This window comes from Delphinapterus leucas, chromosome 4 (assembly GCF_059928025.1).
Source record: "Delphinapterus leucas isolate spDelLeu-1000000601 "Yukka" chromosome 4, BTC_Dleu_Yukka2, whole genome shotgun sequence".
In the NCBI taxonomy this organism is placed as follows: Eukaryota; Metazoa; Chordata; class Mammalia; order Artiodactyla; family Monodontidae; genus Delphinapterus; species Delphinapterus leucas.
In genome coordinates this window covers 143937581-143951022 of record NC_143132.1, presented here as the reverse complement: position 1 = coordinate 143951022, position 13442 = coordinate 143937581, and the positions used below count along the sequence as shown (strand labels likewise).

Genomic DNA, 13442 nt, shown 5'->3' with positions numbered 1-13442 from the left:
CATTTTTTTTCCCCTTAAATTCCATATATATGTGTTAGCATACGGTATTTGTCTTTTTCTTTCTGACTTACTTCACTCTGTATGACAGACTCTAGGTCTATCCATCTCATTACAAATAGCTCAATTTCATTTCTTTTTAAGGCTGAGTAATATTCCATTGTATATATGTGCCACATCTTCTTTATCCATTCATCCGATGATGGGCGCTTAGGTTGTTTCCATCTCCGGGCTATTGTAAATAGAGCTGCAATGAACATTTTGGTACATGACTCTTTTTGAATTTTGGTTTTCTCAGGGTATATGCCCAGTAGTGGGATTGCTGGGTCATATGGTAATTCTATTTGTAGTTTTTTAAGGAACCTCCATACTGTTCTCCATAGTGGCTGAACCAATTCACATTCCCACCAGCAGTGCAAGAGTGTTCCCTTTTCTCCACACCCTCTCCAGCATTTATTGTTTCTAGATTTTTTGATGATGGCCATTCTGACTGGTGTGAGATGATATCTCATTGTAGTTTTGATTTGCATTTCTCTAATGATTAATGATGTTGAGCATTCTTTCATGTGTTTGTTGGCATTCTGTATATCTTCTTTGGAGAAATGTCTATTTAGGTCTTCTGCCTATTTTTGGATTGGGTTGTTTTTTTTTTGTTATTGAGCTGCATGAGCTGCTTGTAAATTTTGGAGATTAACCCTTTGTCATTTGCTGCATTTGCAAATATTTTCTCCCATTCTGAGGGTTGTCTTTTGGTCTTGATTATGGTTTCCTTTGCTGTGCAAAAGCTTTGAAGTTTCATTAGGTCCCATTTGTTTATTTTTGTCCTTATTTCCATTACTCTAGGAGGTGGGTCAGAAAGGATCTTGCTGTGATTTATGTCATAGAGTGTTCTGCCTATGTTTTCCTGTAAGAGTTTGATAGTTTCTGGCCTTACATTTAGGTCTTTAATCCATTTTGAGCTTATTTTTGTGTATGGTGTTAGGGAGTGATCTAATCTCATACTTTTACATGTACCTGTCCAGTTTTCCCAGCACCATTTATTGAAGAGGCTGTCCTTTCTCCACTGTACATTCCTGCCACCTTTATCAAAGATAAGGTGTCCATATGTGCGTGGGTTTATCTCTGGGCTTTCTATCCTGTTCCATTGATCTATCTTTCTGTTTTTGTGCCAGTACCATACTGTCTTGATTACTGTAGCTTTGTAGTATAGTCTGAAGTCAGGGAGCCTGATTCCTCCAGCTCCTTTTTTCGTTCTCAAGATTGCTTTGGCTATTCGGGGTCTTTTGTGTTTCCATAAAAATTGCGAAATTTTTTGTTCTAGTTCTGTGGAAAATGCCAGTGGTAGTTTGATAGGGATTGCATTGAATCTGTAGATTGCTTTGGGTAGTAGAGTCATTTTCACAATGTTGATTCTTCCCATCCAAGAACATGGTATATCTCTCCATCTATTTGTATCATCTTTAATTTCTTTCATCAGTGTCTTATAATTTTCTGCATACAGGTCTTTCATCTCCTTGGGTAGGTTTATTCCTAGATATTTTATTCTTTTTGTTGCAATGGTAAATGGGAGTGTTTTCTTGATTTCACTTTCAGATTTTTCATCATTAGTACATAGGAATGCCAGAGATTTCTGTGCATTAACTTTGTATCCTGCTACTTTACCAAATTCATTGATTAGCTCTAGTAGTTTTCTGGTAGCATCTTTAGGATTCTCTATGTATAGTATCATGTCATCTGCAAACAGTGACAGCTTTACTTCTTCTTTTCCGATTTGGATTCCTTTTATTTCCTTTTCTTCTCTGATTGCTGTGGCTAAAACTTCCAAAACTATGTTGAATAAGAGTGGTGAGAGTGGGCAACCTTGTCTTGTTCCTGATCTTAGTGGAAATGCTTTCAGTTTTTCACCATTGAGGATGATGTTTGCTGTGGGCTTGTCATATATGGCCTTTATTATGTTGAGGAAAGTTCCCTCTATGCCTACTTTCTGCAGGGTTTTTATCATAAATGGGTGTTGAATTTTGTCGAAAGCTTTCTCTGCATCTATTGAGATGATCATATGGTTTTTCTCCTTCAATTTGTTAATATGGTTTATCACATTGATAGATTTGCGTATATTGAAGAATCCTTGCATTCCTGGAATAAACCCCACTTGATCATGGTGTATGATCCTTTTAATGTGCTGTTGGATTCTGTTTGCTAGTATTTTGTTGAGGATTTTTGCATCTATGTTCATCAGTGATATTGGCCTGTAGTTTTCTTTCTTTGTGACATCCTTGTCTGGTTTTGGTATCAAGGTGATGGTGGCCTCGTAGAAGGAATTTGGGAGTGTTCCTCCCTCTGCTATATTTTGGAAGAGTTTGAGAAGGATAGGTGTTAGCTCTTCTCTAAACGTTTGATAGAATTCACCTGTGAAGCCATCTGGTCCTGGGCTTTTGTTTGTTGGAAGATTTTTAATCACAGTTTCAATTTCATTACTTGTGATTGGTCTGTTCATATTTTCTATTTCTTCCTGATTCAGTCTTGGCAGGTTGTGCATTTCTAAGAATTTGTCCATTTCTTCCAGATTGTCCATTTTATTGGCATAGAGTTGCTTGTAGTAATCTCTCATGATTTTTTTTATTTCTGCAGTGTCAGTTGTTACTTCTCCTTTTTCATTTCTAATTCTATTGATTTGAGTCTTCTCCCTTTTTTTCTTGATGAGTCTGGCTAGTGGTTTATCTATTTTGTTTATCTTCTCAAAGAACCAGCTTTTAGTTTTATTGATCTTTGCTATCGTTTCCTTCATTTCCTTTTCATTTATTTCTGATCTGATTTTTATGATTTCTTTCCTTCTGCTAGCTTTGGGTTTTTTTTTGTTCTTCTTTCTCTAATTGCTTGAGGTGCAAGGTTAGGTTGTTTATTCGAGATGTTTCCTGCTTCTTAAGGTGGGCTTGTATTGCTATAAACTTCCCCCTTAGAACTGCTTTTGCTGCATCCCATAGGTTTTGGGTCGTTGTGTCTCCATTGTCATTTGTTTCTAGGTATTTTTTTATTTCCTCTTTGATTTCTTCAGTGATCACTTCATTATTAAGCAGTGTATTGTTTAGCCTCCATGTGTTTGTATTTTTTACAGATCTTTTCCTGTAATTGATATCTAGTCTCATGGCGTTGTGGTCAGAAAAGATACTTGATACAATTTCAATTTTCTTAAATTTACCAAGGCTTGATTTGTGACCCAAGATATGATCTATCCTGGAGAATGTTCCATGAGCACTTGAGAAAAATGTGTATTCTGTTGTTTTTGGATGGAGTGTCCTATAGATATCAATTAAGTCCATCTTGTTTAATGTATCATTTAAAGCTTGTGTTTCCTTATTTATTTTCATTCTGGATGATCTGTCCATGGGTGAAAGTGGGGTGTTAAAGTCCCCTACTGTGAATGTGTTACTGTCGATCTCCCCTTTTATGGCTGTTAGTATTTGCCTTATGTATTGAGGTGCTCCTATGTTGGGTGCATAAATATTTACAATTGTTATATCTTCTTCTTGGATCGATCCCTTGATCATTATGTAGTGTCCTTCTTTGTCTCTTGTAATAGTCCTTATTTTAAAGTCTATTTTGTCTGATATGAGAATTGCTACTCCAGCTTTCTTTTGGTTTCCATTTGCATGGAATATCTTTTTCCATCCCCTTACTTTCAGTCTGTATGTGTCTCTAGATCTGAAGTGGGTCTCTTGTAGACAGCATATATAAGGGTCTTGTTTTTGTATCCATTCAGCCAATCTGTGTCTTTTGGTGGGAGCATTTAGTCCATTTACATTTAAGGTAATTATCGATATGTATGTTCCTATTCCCATTTTCTATATTGTTTTGGGTTCGTTATTATAGGTCTTTTCCTTCTCTTGTGTTCCTTGTCTAGAGAAGATCCTTTAGCATTTGTTGTAAAGCTGGTTTGGTGGTGCTGAACTCTCTCAGCTTTTGCTTGTCTGTAAAGGTTTTAATTTCTCCATCAAATCTGAATGAGATCCTTGCTGGGTAGAGTAGTCTTGGTTGCAGGTTTTTCTCCTTCATCACTTTCAGTATGTCCTGCCACTCCCTTCTGGCTTGTAGGGTTTCTGCTGAGAGATCAGCTGTTAACCTTATGGGGATTCCCTTGTGTGTTATTTGTTGTTTTTCCCTTGCTGCTTTTAATATGCTTTCTTTGTATTTAATTTTTGACAGTTTGATTAATATGTGTCTTGGCGTATTTCTCCTTGTATTTATCCTGTATGGGACTCTGTGTGCTTCCTGGACTTGATTAACTATTTCCTTTCCCATATTAGGGAAGTTTTCAACTATAATCTCTTCAAATATTTTCTCAGTCCCTTTCTTTTTCTCTTCTTCTTCTGGAACCCCTATAATTCGAATGTTGGTGCGTTTAATGTTGTCCCAGAGGTCTCTGAGACTGTCCTCAGTTCTTTTCATTCTTTTTTCTTTATTCTGCTCTGCAGTAGTTATTTCCACTATTTTATCTTCCAGGTCACTTATCCGTTCTTCTGCCTCAGTTATTCTGTTATTGATCCCATCTAGAGTACTTTTAATTTCATTTATTGCGTTGTTCATCATTGCTTGTTTCATCTTTATTTCTTCTAGGTCCTTGTTAACTGTTTCTTGCATTTTGTCCATTCTACTTCCAAGATTTCGGATCATCCTTACTATCATTATTCTGAATTCTTTTTCAGGTAGACTGCCTATTTCCTCTTCATTTGTTAGGTCTGGTGCATTTTTATCTTGCTCCTTCATCTGCTGTGTGTTTTTCTGTCTTCTCATTTTGCTTATCTTACTGTGTTTGGGGTCTCCTTTTTGCAGGCTGCACGTTCGTAGTTCCCGTTGTTTTTGATGTCTGTCTCCAGTGGCTAAGGTTGTTTCAGTGGGTTGTGTAGGCTTCCTGGTGGAGGGGACTAGTGCCTGTGTTGTGGTGGATGAGGCTGGATCTTGTCTCTTTAGTGGGCAGGTTCACGTCTGGTGGTGTGTTTTGGGGTGTCTGTGGCCTTATTATGATTTTAGGCAGCCTCTCTGCTAATGGGTGGGGTTGTGTTCCTGTTTTGCTAGTTGTTTGGCATAGGTTGTCTAGCACTGTGGCTTGCTGGTCGTTGAGTGAAGCTGGGTGCTGGTGTTAAGATGGAGGTCACTGGGAGATTTCCGCCGTTTAATATTATGTGAAGCTGGGAGGTCTCTTGTTGACCAGTGTCCTGAAGTTGGCTCTCCTACCTCAGAGGCAGAGCCCTGACTCCTGGCTGTAGCACCAAGAGCCTTTCATCCACACGGCTCAGAATAAAAGGGAGAAAAAGTAGAGAGAATTAGTAGAAGTATGAGGAAAGAAAGAAGGAAAGGAGGAAAGGAGGGAAGGAAGAAAGAAGCAAAGAAGGAAAGAAAGGAGGGAGGGAGGGAGGGAGGAAGGAAGGAAGGAAGGAGGGAGGGAAAGAAGGAAAAAAGACAGAAAGAAAGAAGATACAGTAAAAATAAAATAAAGTATAATATAGTTATTGAATTAAAAAATATTTAGAAAAAAAAAAAAAAAGGGCCGGATAGAACCTTAGGGCAAATGTTGGAAGTAAAGCTATACAGAGAAAATCTTACACAGAAGCATACATATACAGCTTCACAAAAAGAGGTAAAGGGGGAAAAATCATAAATCTTGCTCTCAGAGACCACCTCCTCAATTTGGGGTGATTCGTTGTCTAAAGGAGGGAAGGAAGGAAGGAAAGAAAGAAAGAAAGAACGAAGGTAAAGTATAATAAAGTTATTACAATTAAAATTAATTATTGAGAAAAAAAATTTTTTTAAAAAACCGTGGACGGATAGAGCCCTAGGACAAATGGTGGAAGCAAGAGTATACAGACAAGATCTCACACAGAAGCATACACGTACACATTCACAAAAAGAGGAAAAGGGAAAAAAATCATAGATCTCGCTCCTAAATTCCACCTCTTCAATTTGGGATCATTCCTTGTCTATTCAGGTATTCCATAGATGCAGGGTATATCAAGTTGATTGTGGAGCTTTAATCCGCTGCTTCTGAGGCTGCTGGGAGAGATTTCCCTTTCTCTTCTTTGTTCTCACAGCTCACAGGAGCTCAGCTTTGGATTTGGCCCTGCCTCTGCGTGTAGGTCGCTGGAGGGCGTCTGTTTTTTGCTCAGACAGGAAAGGGTTAAAGGGGCCGCTGATTCGGGGGCTCAGGCTCACTCAGGCCGGGGGTGGGGGGCGGAAGGAGGGGCACTGTGTGCGGGGCGGGCCTGCGGCGTCAGAGGCGGCGTGACGTTGCGGCAGAGGCCGGCGTGACGTTGCACCAGCCTGAGGCCCGCCGTGCGTTCTCCCGGGGAAGTTGTCCCTGGTTCCTGGGAACCTGGCAGTGGCAGGCTGCACAGGCTCCGCGGAAGAGGGGTGTGGAGAGTGACCTGTGCTCGCACACAGGCCCCTTGGTGGCGGCAGCAGCAGCTTTAGCGTCTCCCGCCCGTCTCTGGGGTCCGCGCTTTTAGCCGCGGCTCGCGCCCATCTCTGGGGTTCGCGCTTTTAGCCGCGGCTCGCGCCCGTCTCTGGAGTTCCTTTAAGCAGCGCTCTTAAACCCCTCTCCTCGCGCACCAGGAAACAAAGAGGGAAGAAAAAGTCTCTTGCCTCTTCGGCAGGTGCAGGCTTTTCCCCGAACTCCCTCCCGGCTAGTCGTGGTGCACTAACCCCTTCAGGCTATGTTCAAGCCGCCAACCCCAGTCCTCTCCCTGGGCTCCGTCCAAAACCGAAACCCGAACCTCAGCTCGCAGCCCCGCCCGCCCCGGCGGGTGAGCAGACAAGCCTCTCGGGCTGGTGAGTGCCGGTCGGCACCGATCCTCTGTGCGGGAATCTCCCCGCTTTGCCCTCCGCACCCGTCGCTGTGCACTGCTCCGCGGTCCCGAAGCTCCCCCCTCCGCCTCCCGCAGTCTCCGCCCGCGGAGGGGCTTCCTAGTGTGTGGATACTTTTCCTCCTTCACAGCTCCCTCCCACTGGTGCAGGGTCCGTCCTCATTCTTTTGTCTCTGTTTTTTCTTTTGCCCTACCCAGGCACGTGGGGAGTTTCTTGCCTTTTGGGAGGTCTGAGGTCTTCTGCCAGCCTTCAGTAGGTGTTCTGTAGGAGTTGTTCCACGTGTAGATGTATTTCTGGTGTATCCGTGGGGAGGAAGGCGATCTCCGCGTCTTACTCTTCCGCCATCTTTCTTCTTTTCAGCGGTATTTTCTTAATTTGATTTTAGTGTCTCTTACTGAACCGTCTTATCTGTTGTGTGTTTCTGCTCTCAATGTCATTAGGACATGACTCATTTTTAAAGGAAAACTGTACCGGATCACATGGTTGACCAATTGGAGAACAGCATCTGAAACTGGGGGCTGGTACCGACGCTTCTAATTCAAGCTGAGCACAAGGAGAATGGAGACGGGAGAGGCTGGACGGTTGTTTCCAGTCTGTTCCCAGACGGTCCCAAGGACTGACTTCCTGGGGCTCCTTCCTTGGAGGGCACTTTAGGGATCCACACTCAGAAGACGCGGTTAGTTGTGGCATTAAAACCCGTCAGGCCAGAGACAGTACTTCTGGTCTAGGAGAGTCTCCTGGAGAGGCGGGAGGTGGGTCGGCGCAGAGGCACAGGCCGCCATTGGGTCTTTGTTGCTAAGCAGGGACTACTCTTTGTTGCGGTGCTCAGGCTTCTCATTGTGGTGGCTTCTCTTGTTGTGGAGCACGGGCTCTAGACGTGTGGACTTCATTAGTTGCAGCATGCAGGCTCAGTAGTTGTGGCTCACGGGCTCTAGAGCACAGGCCCAGTAGTTGTGGTGCACAGGCTTAGCTGCTCCGTGGCATGTGGGATCTTCCCAGACCAGGGCTGGAACCCGTGTCCCCTGCATTGGCAGGCAGATTCTTAACCACTGTGCCACCAGGGAAGCCTGAAAAATACTTTTTATAATAACAAAATAGAAAATTAAAAATTTTTTTTAAATGTTATAGTCATGAAAGACAAAGATTTAGAAACTGTTCCAAGTTGGAGTGACAACTAAATGCAATGCATGATCCAGGGTTGGATCTTGAACTCATAAAGGAAATTTTGGAGAAAATAGGCAAACTTTGAGTGGGATGTGTGGATTATATGGTCATGTTAGATGAATGTCAATTTCATAGTTTTGATTTTTGCATTGTAAATACACTCTAAATATTAAGGGTTACAGGGCATCATGTATGCAACTTATTTTCAAGTAGTTCAGGAAAAACTAAAACCCACCGTCAATGTATGTGTATGTATTTGTGTGTGTGTATGTGTGTGTGTGTGTGCATATAGAGAGACAGAGAGTAAAAGAATGCAAATACGAACAATATCAACATTTTGAAAATCTGGCTGAAGGATATACAGAGCTCTATAGATCTTTGCACTACTTTCGCGAATTTTCTGTAAATCTGAAATTGTTTCAAAGCAAGAAAGGTTAAAAATTTAATACAAACCAAACAGAACAAAAAATCCTTTGAAAAGATGACACAAAAAATAGAAACTAGTTTTAAAGTTTCCAGTTATTATTAGTACAATACAATGTATTGATTTTATTAAATTACTAATAACTTTAACTAGTTTTAAAGTATTCTAGTTATTATTAGCACAAAACAATGTATCGATTTTATTAAAATACTAATAACTTTTTCAATATAAGACTATTAATACTTGTAGATATTTGTCCTGTCCTCTTCTTTATGAAACTGTTCCAGAGGAAAACCTTCAATGAACTTTTCATTCATAAAAAATTAAATTAAGTTTCCAGATCATAAAACCAACCCCTCTCTTAAAACATTAGATTTAAAACTTTTAAAAGTTTTAAAACTTTTTATGGGTTAACATTTAATATTTGAGAATTAATGAATCATAAGCAATTTAACAAATACATTTAACATCTATTTCCAACTGTTTGAAAGGTTTAAATTATTTTATTTAAGATAATGTTTACATTTTCTCAAGAAATAAAATAGAAATGCTTTCCTATAAGACACTTAAAGTCATGTTCTAATCCTTTTCCACATTTCTGGTTCTCCCTTCCCTGTTAGTTTCAAAAACTAGGGTGACATCCTCAGAGTAGTCAGGATTTGGAATATCATGTAGGAGGAAGTGGTAATAGTTTTAACTGCAAAAAGTTGTTCTTCCTGAGACCTTCCCCTCTACCCCCTCCTCTTTCGGATCCCCAAAGAATGGTAAACTGATACATTCGATGGCTTCCCTGGTGGCGCAGTGGTTAAGAATCTGCCTGCTAATGCAGGGGACACTGGTTCAAGCCCTGGTCCGGGAAGATCCCACATGCCGCGGAGCAGCTAAGCCCGTGCGCCACAACTACTGAGCCTGCGCTCTAGAGCCCACAAGCCACAACTACTGAGCCCGCGAGCCACAACTACTGAAGCCTGCTCACCTAGAGCTCGTGCTCCTCAACAAGAGAAGCCACCGCAATGAGAAACCCCTGCACCGCAACAAAGAGTAGCCCCTGCTTGCCACAACTAGAGAAAGCACGCGCACAGCAACAAAGACCCAATGCAGCCAAAAATTAATAACTAAAAAATAAATTTTAAAAAAATGATACAGTCGAGTCATTAGTGTCATAGAATAATCCCTCGCTGTCTCCTTACTTCAGCTCTTCTGACCTTTCTTGACCAGCTGACTCATGAAAAGGAAAGCCTGCTGTCCCAAAATTCAGAGGGATGGGGACTGTGCACTGACTTCAGAATAGCATGTGAAGGATTAATACACAATCACTTTAATTACACAAACAGACCACAAAATGCATATCAACATAGATTATGTTTTATTTGAGTATTTGTATTTCATTAGCGTGTAATACAGGTTATAATGAGGGTTTATATAATTCTGAAAAAAGTTCTTTTTTTTTTTTTTTTTTTTTGCCATACGCGGGACTCTCCCGTTGCGGAGCACAGGCTCCGGATGCGCAGGCTCAGCAGCCATGGCTCACGGGCCCAGCCGTTCCGCGGCCTGTGGGATCTTCCCAGACCAGGGCACGAACCCGCATCCCCTGCATCGGCAGGCGGACTCTCAACCACTGCACCACCAGGGAAGCCCCTGAAATAAGGTTCTTGAATAACATTGTGGCATGTCTCCCCAGAGCAACGGCCCTCAAACACTAAGAGCCACTTAATGAAGGTACCTACCAACAGCCCAAGTGCCCCAAAAACTCTGTCACAAATCTACTGTGTAGACAACATTACTGAGTACTGTGTTCTACACGTGAAATTTGACGAAGAAGAAAGCCACGTGCAAGAAATCACACTTCAGCAGTCTGCCCACGTACAGGTAATGAACCACAAGCATCCTCCGTGAACACTCCTCCACAGATGTACAAGATCAAAGTTCCCAGACCCACAGACATAGAAAACAAACTTGCCAAAAGGGGAAGGATGGGGGGAGGGATAAATTAGGAGTTTGGGTTTAGTGAACAGAAGCCCTTTGATGTGCAAAGGGAAAAACCAAGCAATTGTGTTGCTTCAACTGAGAAAAATCTTTATCCAGAAGGATCCAGAAATCCTCTGATAGCCACTCCCACATTTGTGGCAGACAAAGTAGATCAAGACAAATAGGTCTTGATCCGGAATGCTTGTGAACTGGATGCAGCCTTTCATATATGAGGATGGTACCCTTCTCCTGACCACGGATTCCGAGGCTGAAACAAGCAGCTCTGGGCACACTGGCAAATGGAGTAACCTCCTTTGTCAACCTAAGTGAATCCCTTAACAGTGGTGATGCTTCAGAAATACAGTAGGAGGACCAATCTGCAAGTGAGATTACTCGGGCATGTAATACCTTAGCTAAAGCACTTAATACGACACAGCTCCTTGCCTCCAAGCCTGGCAGGTGGGATAGACACCAGTGGAGGAGGGAACATCTATGTCATCAGTAGAGACCAGTCCACACTCATCATTCAGGTCCAAGCCCTCCTCCTTTTAAACACTCACCTCACATGACGAGCCCAATTCTAGAGTATCTCAACGTGTACTACCTCTGCAAGTCTACGTTCTGCCTGCTTTTCCTCTCCATGCACTGGGCCAGGTCAACCCCAGCCCTTCAGGCACTTGGGAAGGACTGCAAAACCAGCCTGTTGCAAGCCTGCTGAAATGAGCTCTTCACCCCTGGACTGGCCCAGATCATGAGTTTTTCCATTACCTTGTGGCCATAGTCAATCGGCTGCAGAAGATATCCAGGAAGATAAACTTTCTGGCAAGCAGATAAAGCAAGTCGTGGAGCACATTTGGAAGCTTCAGGAGGTGTGTAAAAGTATGGCAAAGCTGGGTATAGAAGACATCTATGAGTCTGCATACCTTAAAGCTGTAGTTTTCTTTACCCCCCATCATCCAGGTTTGGCCAGCACAAGCCAGATTTTAAAATTCCAAGAAAGGCACAGATGGAGTTGCAGGATTATTTTCAGAAAACCTACCCAGAAGACACCTACTGATTGGTCCAGGTTCTCAACCGCCTGCTGGCCCTCAGGCTGATGAGCTCTAACATAACCGAAGAACTTTTTTTACTGATCTCATTGGCAGTGTTTCCATAGACAGCATAATCCCCTACATCCTCAAGAAGATGGCAGAGTATGATGGCCAGATCACTGATGCCAATCTATGGAGCACACCACACACCTGCTGAGAAGCACAAGGGTCCTCCCAGGACCACTCAGATACAAAGAAAATGAAGTCGTGGTATTTTGGTATGTGCAAATATTTCCAGTATGTTAGTCATTTCCTACCTGGTTTCTTCTTACCTGTTAATATCAGACACAAGCAACTAAAAGACTAATAGGCTCTTTTCCTGCCATAAGAAATGTTTTAATGCCTTTTGATGAAGCAGCAGATTTTGGAACAATCTTTTAACTCAATCTGTATTTAGAAATTGTCAAAATGCAAAAAACAATGTTTTATAATGTCAGAGACTAGTATTAAAGAAAACTAAGAGAAAACTCTTGAAAAACAAAGAAGCCTTATATTCCATGGTAAATTCTAATTCATTTTAAAAAACCTTAAGCTAGACACTTGCAAATAATTTGCTATTAACATTCCACTGAATGCTCAACTTAACTTGTCACCTAAGAAGTTTTATGAATAGTGTTTTTAAGAACACAGTAAAGTAAGTAGATAGGATGACAGAATTCAAGCCAATATTCTCCTGACCTCTTCCAAAGAAGAATAAAGCCACAAAGGATTACTATGCCCTTTTGCCTTGTACTTATTATAGTAATTTGCATTAATATGGTTTGTGAAGGTTTTCTCATTATATTCAAGAAAGCAGCTAATTGCCTATTAACAACAGTTGTCCTTTTAAAAGAAAAAAGATTGAAGCTTAGCAAAAATAAAATTGTTTAGACAAGATCTGATTTTAAAATTTCAAGAAGTGGTTAGATAACCTGTGCTTTTTATTTACTTATTATGTGTTAAGTAGACTATATTCCAACGTGTAGATAGACACATTTTTAAAAGTATTGCCCCCCTAAAATTATTCCTACTCTTCACTTACCTATGCCCTTATGATTAAGCATTTGGTGGAAATCAAAATCAACACTACATATTGAAATAAGGAATGTATGTAAAATTACACTAAAACTCTTACATGCCTACTGCTTATTTTTAAAGACAAGAATTAACTATACCCACATAAATGCTGTTAATTCACCTGGCAATAATTGCTATTATGTTGCCCTTCTTTTAGATGCAAAAAGAAAAGAAAATTAAAAGTTGACTACCATTAACTAGGCAAGAAATGAAAAAGTAGCAACTTCTATGATTTTTTGTTTGTTTGTTTTTTGTTTTTGCGGTACGTGGGCCTCTCACTGTTGTGGCCCCTCCCGTTGCGGAGCACAGGCTCCGGACGCACAGGCTCAGTGGCCATGGCACACGGGCCCAGCCGCTCCGCAGCATGTGGGATCTTCCTGGACCGGGGCACGAACCTGTATCCCCTGCATCGGCAGGCGGGAAGCCCTATGATTATTTTTAATTGAAATTTTATTGAGATAATTTTAGATTCACATGTAGTCGTAAGAAATTATACGGAGATACCTTGTACACTTTGGCCAGTTTATCCCAATGATAACATTTTGCAAAACTGTAGTATAATATCACATCCAGGATATTGACATTGATACAATCCATCAATCTTAATAAGATTTCCTCATTTTTCTTGTACTACTCATCTGTTGAGTGTGTGTATGTATGAAGTTCTATATTATTACCTGTGTAGGTTTACATATCCACCACCACATTCAAGATAAATCATAAAAGCTAAAACTATAGAACTCTTAGAAGAAAACAAAGGTGTAAATCTTTGTGACCTGGGACTAGGCAATGGTTTCTTAGATATGACACCAAAAGTGCAAGCAATAGCAATAAATAAATAAGACTTTATAAAAGTCTTACTGTGCTTCAGTGTACAGTGTTAAGAA

General features: G+C 41.1%; 1 pseudogene; it reads left to right on the top strand.

The window, feature by feature from the left end:
- The window catches only part of LOC111164802 (nuclear receptor subfamily 2 group C member 2-like), a 36156-nt pseudogene extending 24500 nt beyond the window's left edge, over positions 1-11656 (top strand).
- The last annotated feature ends 1786 nt before the right edge of the window (positions 11657-13442 follow it).